Source organism: Ursus americanus, chromosome 4 (genome assembly GCF_024610735.1).
Source record: "Ursus americanus isolate L20-20 chromosome 4, mUrsAme1.1.p, whole genome shotgun sequence".
Classification (NCBI taxonomy): domain Eukaryota; kingdom Metazoa; phylum Chordata; class Mammalia; order Carnivora; family Ursidae; genus Ursus; species Ursus americanus.
The window spans coordinates 28,280,842-28,294,823 of record NC_142130.1 but is presented as its reverse complement, the minus strand read 5'-3'; the positions used below and the strand labels follow the sequence as shown (position 1 = coordinate 28,294,823).

At 40.6% G+C, this 13,982-nt stretch overlaps 1 protein-coding gene across 1 annotated transcript in view; it reads left to right on the top strand.

The window, feature by feature from the left end:
* The window catches only part of FGF12 (fibroblast growth factor 12), a 537,364-nt gene that overhangs the window by 56,508 nt on the left and 466,874 nt on the right, over positions 1-13,982 (top strand). The window lies entirely within an intron of this gene.

The window sequence follows — 13,982 nt, the reverse complement described above, 5'->3', positions numbered from 1 at the left end:
AGATATTCCCAGTTCTTTTTCTTTTTCTTTTTCTTCTTCTTCTTTTTTTTTTTTTTAAAGATTTTATTTATTTATTCAACAGAGATAGAGACAGCCAGCGAGAGAGGGAACACAAGCAGGGGGAGTGGGAGAGGAAGAAGCAGGCTCATAGCGGAGGAGCCTGATGTGGGGCTCGATCCCACAACGCCGGGATCACTCCCTGAGCCGAAGGCAGACGCCCAACCGCTGTGCCACCCAGGCGCCCCTTCTTCTTTTTTTTTTTTTAACTGTGGTTTTCTTCACCTTCAGAGCATCCAGTTTTGCAGCATGGGTCCAACCTGTGCCGTTTTTGGTTTTGTGTTTGTTCCCCTTACGCATGGGTCCAAGACTGGAGTTTTCCCCAAATTGAGCTCCTATCTTCTCCCTTATTCCCTAAGAATTTCCATGGGAATATGATAGATTCCATCTCTCAGGAAGTATGTTAGAGGCTTGCTTGATGTGCAAAGCTGTTCATTAATTTTTAGGAGATCAGTTAGTAAGGCTCTGCCTAAATCAGAAATTATCTTCTTTTTCTGATGCCTGGGTAATAGTCAGGGTTTTCCAGAGACACAGAACCGATAGGATATATATTGGCTGACATGATTATGGAGGCCAAGAAGTCCCGTGGTTAAAGCTGGGTATAATTCAGTCTGAGTCGGAGGCCTGAGAACTTGGAGCACTGACTGTCCCAGGCGGGGAGAAGATGGATGGCTCAGTTCAAGCAAAGAGCAAATTCGCTCTTCTTCTGCCTTTTTGTTACATTCAGGTCCTCTAAGCATTGGATGACACCCATCTACATTGCTCAATCTCATGATTCAAATTCCAGTCTCTTCCAGAAACACTCTCCTAGACACACCCAGCAGTAAGTCTTGCCAGCTCTCTGGGCATGCCTCAGCCCAGTCAAGCAGACACAACAAAATTAACCATCACAACCTGTCCTCTGGCTGTGAGAAGTAAACTTTTTTTTTTCCCCATGAGTGATCTGAAACAATTTCTAGTTCTTATTTTTCCAGAAACAGAGTATACAACTCTCAAGGTTCTTCCTGTCTTCCCCAGTGCCCACCACCAACTTTACATTCCTCTCTTACTTGGCTTTTCTGCACCACATTTTCAGGGCAGGGACCCCACTTGTGCCGTATGAGGAAAGGAGTAGCTATCAGAGGAGAGCGGAAATCATCTTGGATGGGCTAAAAAGCCGTTTTCTTGCTGTATGTGTGGGGAGATGGATGTCAGATTTCTGATCTCCGCGTCTCTGAGAGGAGAGTACACAGGGGGAGGTAGTCAGGCCTCTGCTGCTCTCCTAGCTCTGTGGAGACATCAGCTGTGGATGAGGCCACAGGCCTGTGTCATATGGATGAGTGTCAATTGCTCCCAGATGCTGAAAAATTATTGCTAGATATTATTAGTTTCTATTACTATTGTGATGTCAGGTCATATTTTGGGGGGTTTTGTGTGTATTTTAATACACAAACATGGAGAGAGAGAAGGAAGTGCCATAAGTATCAGCACTTCAGTCCCTGTGAAGTCTCCTGACTGTGTCACCCCAGACTTAACCTTCAGTAGCTATAATTTCCTGGAGTCCTCTTAGAAGACAAGGATCCTTAGCTCATGTTTTTCTATCAGTGGAAATGTAGTGTCAGCAGTTGAATCTACCAATCTTTTGGTGATTTTCAAATCTAGTTTGTCCTTCCTGTGGTCCACTCAGGGCTCATGGGGGAAGCAGCTCAGTGTCTTGGCTAGACCACCAATCCCTGAGAGACAAGGGCCAAGTACGATTTACCTGTGATCTGAAGCACTTTGCAAAAGTTTAGCATGGACTTTTACAATGTACCAAATTAGGGTTCCCGTAGAACAAGTGCAGCAGCCTATACAGATTTCAAGGGAAAACGCAGCCACCTTTTCAATCACTGTATCTTCAGCCCCTAATTGGATAACAATTCTGAGAGGTAGCCAATGATTTTTTTGATCATCGTAACGGCAGCGGTAATTTCATCTAAATCTCCCACTGGAGAAATAAATTATTTTCATTGAAAAGCTAAGTTCCATTAAACCACGATATAAGAGAAAAGCAGAATTTTTATCTCTCTCCAAGCTAATAACACTTTCTTTTCCAAATAAACCAAGCGCCCTGCTTCCTAGGGCAAAGCTAAAGCGTTCTAAAATTTCTACGAGTTAACATACTCCAAACTGCTTTGCTCTGTTCTCCTTAATGAGCTTAGTGCAAAGTCTGCAGCTTCCTCAGCCTCACGAAGCCACGGCAGAATGTAATAAAACTGCTGGTAGCAGCATTTGGGTCCCCAAGGGAACGTTCTTGCAAACCAGCAGCTGATGTGGAGTTGACAGAGGCAAGCGGTGAACCACAGAAGCAATGCAGCGCTCTTACCTGCCAAGTTCTAGGTACCTGACCATTGGCAGTTTCAGCACCAGCGTTCAGCCTGACAAAGCACCAGCCCAGTGTACCAGCTATGCTGCTGATATAAAACTATACCGGAAATCTTTTGAGATGTGATATATTTTTTAAAAAAATGATGGACTGATTATTTAGCAGGTTTGTCGTACTATTTTTGCAATCTGCAAGAACCACTGATGTGTCCGATTGTATTTTGTCCTGGTTAAACCTCACAGCACCTTTAGGTTGCCTTTGTAGTTGCAAAGTGCTGTTAAGGATCCTTTCCATTGTTCGGAAGAGCAATGGTGGCGTGAAAACAAAGCAAACAAACAAACTAATGGTCTCATGGACCTCACTGGAGAAGCAGTTTCCCCAGAGTTAACCTTTTTTTTTTTTTTTTAAAGATTTTATTTATTTATTTGACAGACAGAGAGACAGCCAGCGAGAGAGGGAACACAAGCAGGGGGAGTGGGAGAGGAAGAAGCAGGCTTCCAGTGGAGAAGCCCGATGAGGGGCTCGATCCCGGAACGCCAGGACCAAGCCCTGCGCCGAAGGCAGACGCTTAATGAATGCGCCACCGTGGCACCGCATCCCAGAGTTAACCTTTGAAACTTCATATTCTCTTGCATATTGATTCGTTTTGAGAATTTTACTAGTATTTGATCCTTTTTCAAATTAAAAGTGAGGGCTGCATGTATAAAAACTGAAGGCATTGTCTGGATATGAGTAGGAAATGTGTTTCTATTGATGAATTGGGGTTTAAGTGTTAGCAGATATACTTAGCGTGGTGGAAGCATTGTACAACATCCCAATACAATATAGCCAAATGTAGGATTTTATAAATTACAATGATTAAAATGTCCATTATTGTATTTCCTCATCAGTCTGAAGATACAGATTCAACAAAGTCAGCTGGCTGGAGCCCAACTGGAAACTGGGAAATAAAGCCAAAAATAATTTAAAAGAGTTAAAGTTGATACCTTGAAGCTTACGTGGGTTCTCAGTCCCTCTTCCTTCCCTTCCCTCCCCCACACGTGCACACACTATGGGAGATTCTTTTCAGATTTTATTATTTTAATTTTAGATATAGTTCTGGTAGAGCTGGTGATCTACCTTTTCATCCATAGAAGACAGAGGCACACTGGCTAGATTTAAAAGAGGCAATTATGATTCTGCTAGAAGAGGGAGAGAAAGAAAAATGGTAAAAAACCTGGCAGAAAAACTCTAAAAGCGTTGGGTTCAATCTAGTGAGGAGACGGAAACCCTGTACATTTCACTAGATCCAGAGGACGTTGCAAGACAGGACAATGTGGGTATTCATCGTAACCATCCTGACATATCAGGAAAGGATTAAATTATATTCAACATAGTGTGCCTAATAAGGAGCAGAAATGTATAGTGCATTTCAAGAAACATTCTGTGCAAGAAAGTCAATGTTTTTATGAACTTCAAAGGCTGAAAAAAACCCTCTCAACTCACTAGAGAACATTGGTATCCAGAATAGCAACCATGTCATGATTATACATTTAGCTTCCTGTGGTTGGTATGCACTGGGATCCTTTGTTATTTATAAGTTCTGTGACCTTGGGCATGGGATTTTATCTCTCACAGCTTCAGAGTTCTCTTCTGTAAAATGACTGTAATAACATTTACCCCTCAAGAGTGTTCTATAGATTCAATGAGTGTTTTGTGTTTTTTTGTTTTGGTAAAGTGTTTTTGTATTGTGCCTCCCAAATAATGTATATTTAAAAATTGGGGCTATTACTTATTTCCAGCTTTCTGTGAACAAGGAAATACATTGGAGCTGAGTAGTACCAAGAATTACAGACCATACGTCATATTTGGATGATTCTACACTTAGGTTAGGTGTTTTCTTGTTGAAGACTCTGAAAAATATGACATGAACTAAGAACATCGACACTGGGGAGATTACGCCATAACCTTGAAGTAGCTGGCCCTGTTACTGAATTTGGGGCAGGGTAATTCTTTTGTATTTAAGGTGAGAGTTGTCCAGTGCATTGTAGGATGGCTGGTGGCCAGCATCCCCAGCCTCTGCCCCCTAGATGCCAGTAGTACCTTCCCCCACCTCACTTGTGACAACCAAAGAGGGCTCAAGAGACTTTGCCAAATGACCCTGCAGGGCAAAATCACCTCGGTTGAGAACTACTGTACTAGAGACACAAATGTATAAATATCAAGAATAGAGTTTTAAACAGCAATCACAGGTAATGCTGAGTGTTTTTAAATTCTCATTCCCTTTGTGCTACGAGGCTTTGTGACATGTATCTGCTTTATTGCATTTACCTAGACGTATCATTTCTTCACAATTTAGATGCTCCTTAGTGATAAATAAAGAAGAGTGAGAAGGGATTGGGGTGGAACAGCGTGTCTCATCTAGTCTTTTGAGAATGAGGCTCCCAGGCGAACTTCAATCACTAATTTTCTGGATGGCTTTAAATCAATCAACATAGGTTTAATGAACACATAACCCCTTTTTTTAAAGCCCTGTGCCAGATATTGCAAGGGAAAGAAAAATGTTTTTCTGAACCCCCGGGATAAGGGAATTTCTTATCCGATGTGTAACATTTCCTTTCTGGCCCCATGTCTCTGCAGTCCAGTGATGGTAGCCACCCTAGTTCCAAACAGCGTGCCTTTCCTTCTAGCTCCATTAATCCTTTGTTCTAATGTCCTCGTTCCTTAATTCACCTCTCCACCTCCCCCACCCCCACCCTTACTGCATAATTATGCAGGGTTCCAAGCATCATCATCTTCTTTCTGGCATGACTCAGACTCCTGATCAAGTTCCATTTCTGGTTGCCTCATTTAGGAAAAATTATCTGCTTCTTTTAGCCCACATTAGTGAGGAACACTGGTCCGTCTCTTACTCAGTTGGTCTTTAATTCTAAAATGCAGTCATAATCAAAATTTTCTGGGTCTCCTTTCTGTCCACATTTGGGGGGATTCATCAGTTACGATTATATTGGTCAATACCAGTAACAAGAGATCTGAAATGATAGTGACTTAAACTAAATAGAATTAATTTTCTTTTAACATAGAAGTCAGGCGATAAGTGTCCCAAAGCTGGTATGATGGTATTAGGATATCGTCCGTCTCTCCATTTTCCTCTGTCCTTCTGCTCTGCCATTCCTACTGTCGCTTCCATTCTCAAGGTTGCTTCATGGTCAAAAGATGTCCATCTATTACAGTTCCAACCATTACATTGGAGTCTTGGGCAGAGAGATAGAGAAAGAGAAGGGTAAAAAAGGGGGCCTGCCAACAGAATATGTTCTTTTTCTTCTAAGTCTCTCTTAAAATTGTTTTTTTTTTTTTTAATTTAAAACCTACAAAGGGGCAGCTAGGATACGTAGCAGGGCCCATTGCTGCTGCCAGTGAGAGAGAGAAATTGTTAATAGAGGAGGAAGTGAAATAGATGTGCAGGCAGCATACATTTCTGTCACCCAGAGAATTCCGAGAGGAGTTCTATCAGATGTCATATACACCATGCATGAAGTAAGACCTCAAGAAGATGTTTCATATTCTGCACAGCAAAGATTTCCTATTGTATTAATCCTGAGTTATGATTCCTAGCATGGTTTCTCTGTGCTTAAGTACAGAGCCGGAAGGATTCATGATCATTGCTCCAGGGAATGAGGTGGAAAAGTTAACAATACTCTGAAAAGTGAAAGATGTGGTCAGTCGGTTCCGTTGACAATTATTTTCTTCCTCCACTGATTTGTTAGAAATGGCTAATTAGCTGTGGGTTTTTATATACAGCCAGAGTTTATCAGCGAAGCAACTTGACGACACTCTTTCTCTAGGATATATGGAAACCACGAGCAGTTTTGACTTACAAGGGGTGGTGGAGTGCTCGGGTCTGTTAGGCTGTAACATAGTACGGTGTGGGAGAAAGAATGGACTGTGTTCAATAATCCCCTATTCTGCTCCAACTTGACCATTTCCTGGCTCTTTTACTCTAAGGTTCCATTTTCTACCTGTAAAATGGGACTAACAACCTTTAACCTTCCTCTTACTTGTTTTGTCCCTTCTCAAAGATGTATTAGATGCCCACCCATGGCAAGACACTATAGTAGGATAGAGGTGTTTTGAGCCTTAAAATAAATACTGTATTTCAAAGCAGATGTACATTCGAAATACTATTGTGTTACTAGCGTTGATTTTATTATTTAGATCCAGATCAGATTTAGTCATTCTTGGCAACAAAAGAAACTATTTTTTCTAAAAATATCCTAGTAGCCATCAATTACCACAAAAAGAATTCTTCTCTCCTGTGTGATATTGTAACAATGTATTACTCAGTAATAACTAGTTAAGGAGGACACCCAGATAACCTAGATTTACCCCTAACCCTCTTACCTGCCTCCCAAACGTCGGTGGACAAAACATTTCCTTTGTGCCCATTTCTAAATATAAAATCAACAAGTAACATACCTTATTCTTTGTCTCTTTATGCAGTGGCAAAATCCTGAGGTCCTTCACGTATCTGTTATGCAACATTCAGCATTTATAAAATCACTTCAGAAGTCCAACATGAGGAATGGATATTGAAAAGAAAAGAGTTTTATTTATTTTTTCATTCTGGTTTAATGAAAATTTGATCCATTGTCTTTCTCTTAATTAGAAATGATTTGCATCAAGGTTTTCTTACGGGGCATACAGGAACTAATTAGAATATTTTTAATAATACAGATCTGTGCTGTGTTCCCGGAAGGCCACAGAGCTCTGTCAGAGAAAAATAATTCATTCCTTGGTCTGTATTGTATAAGAGGAGATCGTATCTGGTCGAGGGGAAAATGGTGGCATTTGAGCCCAGCTTTGACAGGTTTTGATGTGTTTTGATAGCTGAGCACTCCAGGAAGAAACCCCTAAGGTGGGGAATAAGGGAATTCCTGGGGGCGTCTAGGGAAATGTGAGAGGATTTTGCGAGCATTTCAAAGAACCAGAATGCAAACTCCTTGAAAACAAGAACTGTAACTATTACCCATACCCACATCCAGCCTAGTCATGCTGATAACAGAGAGCTTGGTGATGAGTTATCAAATTGGATTATAGCCAGTTCTAAGCCAAATCAAAGGATTGCAGAAAAATGGTTTTGCCCAACTTTTCCTCTCGCCGTACTTGAGTATGACTTGGGTGTTTCATAAAAGATTATTTCAGTTCCCATTTGTGAGCCATTTGAAATATGGTGTTTCAGATGGGCTAACATTAAGTCCTGTGCCACAGAAGAAGTTTATCCCAGGAAGAGTAGTGGCATAGATGGTGATGTGGTTTTGAAATATAGGTGAGGTTCAGTGGGGTGGAGTCCAGAGCCAAAGACCAAGAAAGAATTCTTGAGACGTCTTTGGTGCAAAATGGTGGTTTATTAAAGCACAGGGACAGGACCCGTGGGCAGAAAGAGCTGCTGTGTAGGGGGTGGAGGGGATGCAAGGGGTGGCTGATTATATATTATGGGGTTGGGGGATAAGGAAAAGGGAGGTCTCAAAAGAACTTTTGTATCCTAAAGAGGACCTACAAGATACTGGAGGCCTTGCCATTGTCAAGTTAAGATTGTTTTTCCCCTCTGGCAAGGCATAAGCATTAAGATGATTGGGGGCTTCCTGGAAGAATGTCACACATATCCCACCCAGGAGTGGGGGCTGGGGGGAGGTTGCAGTGTGTCCGCTTACGCTTTGTCTTCAGCCAGCCTTCTGATCCCTCATCAATGACATCTACTCCGGTGAACCACAGATACTAACATCTCACTTCCAACAGTTCTCAAGAGTTGGCTCTGCACCTCAACATACATTCCTAGTTCATTCTCACAAAGTCCATTTTACCTATGATCAGCAGATCTACTCCCCATCACGTACACACAAAAAATTGGTCTGCAGACTTAGAAGGTGGGTTAGCTAACTTTGGGACTAGAACTGATAGACGTCCGAATTGACAAAAGCAGTATTTTAAAGCTGCAGTTCTCAAACTTGAGCAGCTAGCAGAATCGCCTATAGTTCTTGTTAAAACTTTGAGCCCTGGGCCCCACCCCTGGACTTTTGGATTTAGTAGGTTTGTGACCAGGACCTGAGGATTTGCATTTCTCAAAGTTGCCAGGTGATGTCAATGGTGCTGATGTGGAGACCACACACTGAGAACCATCCTTTATGGATATTCTAAAGCCATGCTCAAGTAAGTATCCTCTTTGGAAAAGTATGGCGAACAAAATCTTAGGGACAATGTTTCACTATGTAGCCCCAGAGTTGGTCTGGCTTTCTCTCAACAAAGCTGGTACCCACTCAATCTTCATCTTGCCCAAAAGCACTACCTCCTAGGATGAGCCTTGCCCTCCATACATTGGAGCTGTCCCTCACACTGTTCTCGGTGTCCACCTATTGAATAAAATACTCACTGTTCAAGGCCCAGCTATGCCTTGAGGCATAGAAATGCCAGAGGCTCTCTCTGACTCTCATAAACAGAATGAATTTTTGGAACAGTGTGTTCCCATAGCTCCCTGCTTATATCTTTATGAGGCGCATAACATCTGCCCACATCATCTAGTTACGCTTACCCATTTTCGTCTCTCCTGTAAGCATAAGGGCTGGAAGTTGGGGAGGAGAGGGTTTGAGTGGGATTTGGTTTTCCCTGGTATCTAGCAGAGTGTCTGGCATAGAGTATGTACCTGGCAAATATTTCTTGAATGAATAGATAAGTCTTTTAATCCTTTTTCCTCCCACGTAGCAGCATCCTCTGCATGAATAGTGTGATTGGATGGAGGGAGAGCATTAATACAGAAGGAAATTGAATTTGAAATCTAGAGACTGATGATTGAATCTCAGCTCTGCACTTATTAGTAGCCTGGCCTCAGGCAGTACACTGAGCTTCTGTTCCATTCTCTGTCTAATGCGAAGAGCCCGAACCTACAGAGATGTCTTGAGGGTCAAGTGAAATACTGTATCTGAATGCTTTGGCAAACTGTAAATCCTATAGATGTGAACATGATGCTAGCTGCTTCGAGTTTTTTATGTATCATGAAGGGATGTCTATCTTCCCGAATGACCCACAGCAACAGTGGATTCAAAACACTTGTATCAGGGTAATGCACCAGACTCGATGTTTTACTGGCCCATATTAAATGCGTTGCCTGTATGAAAAAGTATTTGGTTTTTGTGTTTTGTCTTCTAAGGTGAGGGAAAAGGATGGGAGGATTAAATAGGGGAAGCAGGTCTCTTATTGGCCAGTTACCCGTAACTGTCGCTGAACCTCCCTACTCATACTCTGTGTCGTGAAACAGTCCCAGCCCTGGTGGGCTGTGACACCTGGAAGGCCCTCGGTGATGCTGTGTAGGCCCCTGGTGTGACAGAGGAGGAACTGCAGGTCAGAGAGACTGCACCTACCCAGGTTTACCCAGGGACTTGGTGCCCGATTCACACCACCTGAAAATCCCGCCCACAGGCTGTGACAAATGTCTGTTGGTCTAAGAAGCTCAGTGTTCAGGCCCTCCTTAGCCTGGGACTGTGTTTCTATCAACCCACCGACCCAAGTGACTTCGATGTTTTTCTGTGTTGTGGGATTTTACTGAATCTCCCCTTTTGGGTCCTAGTAGATGTCTGTGTCTATGAATATAAATGACAGATGTACAGATTTCAGCTGAAAACTCTATTTTTTTGGTGTTCAGGTGGCCAACTTCCTGAAAATTTGGACCTTTCAGACAGAAATAAGTTGATCTTAGTATCCTATTCATTGTGTTAGGATTAAATGGTGATCCGTGAAACCCGTTATTTATATTTTACATTTATGTTGTTCATGTTTTCTCAACGAAAAATCAGGATGTATGGTCTGAAGATAGGACAGAATATTTGAAGTCAAGATTGTCCTATTAGACACATATCAATATGACACGTAGAATTTCTTTTAGATTAAAAAAAAGCCATTATGCTTGAAACTTTAACATTTCATTCTGTAGGTCATGAATACTTCAGCTTCATTCAGCAACTTTTATGGAACATTTTCTGTGTGCCAGGGACTGTGCAAATTGCTTACGATGCTTCGTTGAACAATACACAGATCTTGCTTGGAAGAAACTTACAGACTGATGAGAAAAATGTACTTAAAACTGTATTATTACAGTGAAGTATAATAAATGCAGTAATGTAGTAAATAATAGGTAGAGGGTTGGCACACACAAAAAGGAGTGGGCGGTTGTTTGGGTGGCTCATGGCAATACAGATGGGAACTCTCTTTCAGAATGAGTAGGAGTTCATCAGAAGGGGGAACGAGGAGAAAGGATGGCGGTTCGGGTAGCGGAACTAGGAGGTACACAGGCGAAAAGATGTGAGACAGTGTGGCATATTCAGGTGGCTGTAAACCAGTTGATATCTCTGGAATGCAGAATATGTGTACCTTGGTGATAGACACTGAGGATGAAGACGAGGTAGGGACAAGTTTTTGGAAGGCCTTATAAAAGCTGTTAAAGGGTTTGAATTTTATCCTGCAGGCAAAGAGGTTATTTTGAGTGTGTTTCATTTGGAGGACACGTGCCTTGGTCAGAGTTATACTTAAAGAAGATACTTTGCTCTCTTTGTTGCTTTTCCCACACCTCTCTTTGGGTCCACTTCCTTGTAGTCTATAACAGAGTGAAAGATGGTTTCCTACGTCAGGTATGCAAGAGAGGGGGAACAGATTTGCATGTTGCCAAGTTATCAAAGAAAAATCATTTTCTTCAAAACCAACAATTTCTCTCCCAAAACTGCTAGTAATAAAAATATCAGGAGTGGACTACCCCACAGAATAACCCTAAACAGAAATTTGTAAAAAAAATACTACCATTTTATGTGAAAACAATTCATAAGTGAAAACATTAAAATGAGATTTCAGTATCATTTTAATAACACACAAAACTCAAGATATTCATTACAACTCAAAGTTAAAATAAGAAGGGGAAAACTAGATTGTCAAGGTGATCTATGAATTGAGAATTCGAGCTGTTATTCATTAGGCAGAGAACTCTTACACGGAAATTAATCAGTACTGAGATCTGTACTTTGGGAGGGCCGATCCCTCCCTGTCCAGTGAGGAGAGACTATCATTTGAGTCACCCTGTTTATTAGCGTTGCTTGCTTGTTTATTAGTGGCTGGGGTTTTAGCTTTGGGGATTAACCCTCTGTTGACAGATGAGGGGTAGATGGGATCACTTGCTGGGTCACTAATGAATTTTCCACTGTCTGGGGACTATCAGTTAAATCAGATGGTGCCACTTATAGGTGTTTTGGTCTAAGAGTGGAGATAACTGATTGGGTAGACGACTCAAAAGCCTTTAACTTTGATATCCTGGTTGTGCTGATTTTCAATACGATGCCGTGATCTCCCATGTAGAAACTCCCCTTCCTCCAAACTCAACGACAAGGACTCCATCTCCCAAAGAGAATAATGACTTGAAATAATTCCAAGAGTGAGTCCATTGATCTACTTGTGAATCCATTTTGTAGATCAATCAATCCCAAGATCGAGGATATCCCTAACTGCCTCCTAACCCCATACTGCAAATTTAGTTCTTATTAGGTTCTCATTCAATTGAAAGCCTGATCTTAAAGGTAAATTATTCTACTTTCTATAAGCATTATTTTCCCCCAGATTTATTCTCTCTCTATTGCTGTCTTCTGATGTCATTTCCCATTTTTCATATTTCTCCTACTTTCAGAACACAGAGCAGAATCACAAATAAATGACCTCAATCAAAGTAATTATTGTTTATTTAGGAGATGCTTAGCTATTTGGAGGAGGAAAAAAACAATAAATGCTGGCAATTTGGTGGGTTTTAAAAAATAATTTTTTTTTGGCAAAAAGGGAAACACCCATTGACATGAGAATCTGAAATTCAGAGAGATTTAAAAAATTCTAAATATTCTTTGTCCCTATAAGGTCATGGATAGTTGAGACCTGACTGTATAATGGGAGGAAACACTTATCTCATGCATATGTAAGTATCATAGTGCCTTGATTTTCTTTATAAAATGAACAAAAGCAAAGGCAAAATCAACCAATAAAATCAAATATTTTTCAAAAATACATTATTTTCTAGGCCACTAGCCAGTTTTTATGCCATAGACCATTTTTGTTATATCATAAACCATTATTCACTTTCTGATATTTGTATCACTCTTTATATCTTTTTATCCTGTGATGATAAAAATAACATTAATAATAATACTAAAAATAATGTTAGAATACTGTGTCATGTCAGAAACGCACTGGACATGGGGTGCCTGGGGGGCCCAGTTGGTGAAGCATCTGACTGTTGGTTTCAGGTCAGGTCATGATCTCAGGGTCATGAGATGGAGCCCTTCATAGGGTTCTATGCTGGGTGTGTAGTCTGCTTGGGATTCTCTTTCTCTCCTTCTGCCCCACCCCGCATCCCTCCCCGCTCTCACTTGCCCTCTCTCTCTCTCTCTCTCTCTCTCTCTCACACACACACACACACACACACACACACACACACACACAAAAAGGAAAAGAAAAGAAAAAAGAAATGCACTGGACATGATATCAGTTGGTATAAAACTGGATATGCTACTTACCAAATGTGAGTCTGCACAAAGTGGCCTTATCTTATTAAGCCTTATTTTGCCCCTCTGTGAAATGGGGTTATCTCTCTGTACTACTTATTTCATAAAGTATATTTGAAGATCGAATTTTTAATAGATATGAAAATACTTGGAGACCTATAAAATATTAAACTTTTTATTTGTAAATATTTTCAATCTGCTTCTTCTTGGGCACTTCTACTTAGTTTGTTGCCAGCTTGCTTATTTATTTGTTTGTTTACTTATTTATTCATCCATGCATTTATTCATTTATTTGCACCTTATTTTCTAAGGAATTTGCTACTTTGATGAGATCGCCATCATAGATATTCATACATCCGTTTTTCCCTAAATGTCTATAATAGAAGCCACGGTCCCCAAGTTGATATAGATTCTTGGTAACCGTTCTTTGATTACTATCAAGGGACGACTGAAAAAACTGATAAGACTACTTGTTTCTGAATACTTCTTTGAGTATCTGAACATTATAAGGATTCAACATCTTGATAAATCACTGAGTTTCTTAAAAATATTAAATATATATTAAATATATTAAAATTTTAAATCTTACTTCGGCTGTTGGGTGAACTTTAATATAGGGTGAACTTCAATCCCTCTTCATTTTCTAGACTGAAATAAACTGGTAGGTTATACTGAAAAGATAAATTGTGTGTGAAACACATCTTCTGGTTCATTGATAAATATGTCATGTGGATAGAATACAAAGCTTCATTAAAGTCCCAATGTGTTATAGCTCTTCTTCATTTTTTATCCATCATCCTTAACATTCAGCACATAGTACCTTTACAGGGTAGGAAGTGGCAAGGTTTTATAAGACACATTGACTCTGTCTTCTTCACATTATTTATGTGATGGATTACCGAAAGCTCTTTCAGCATGTTTCCGGGTAAAAAAATTAATCTTATGGAACAGAACTTCCAAAGTCATCATTTGATATAGACATAACTCATTCATCCAAAGCTCATCAAAGATAATATGAGCTT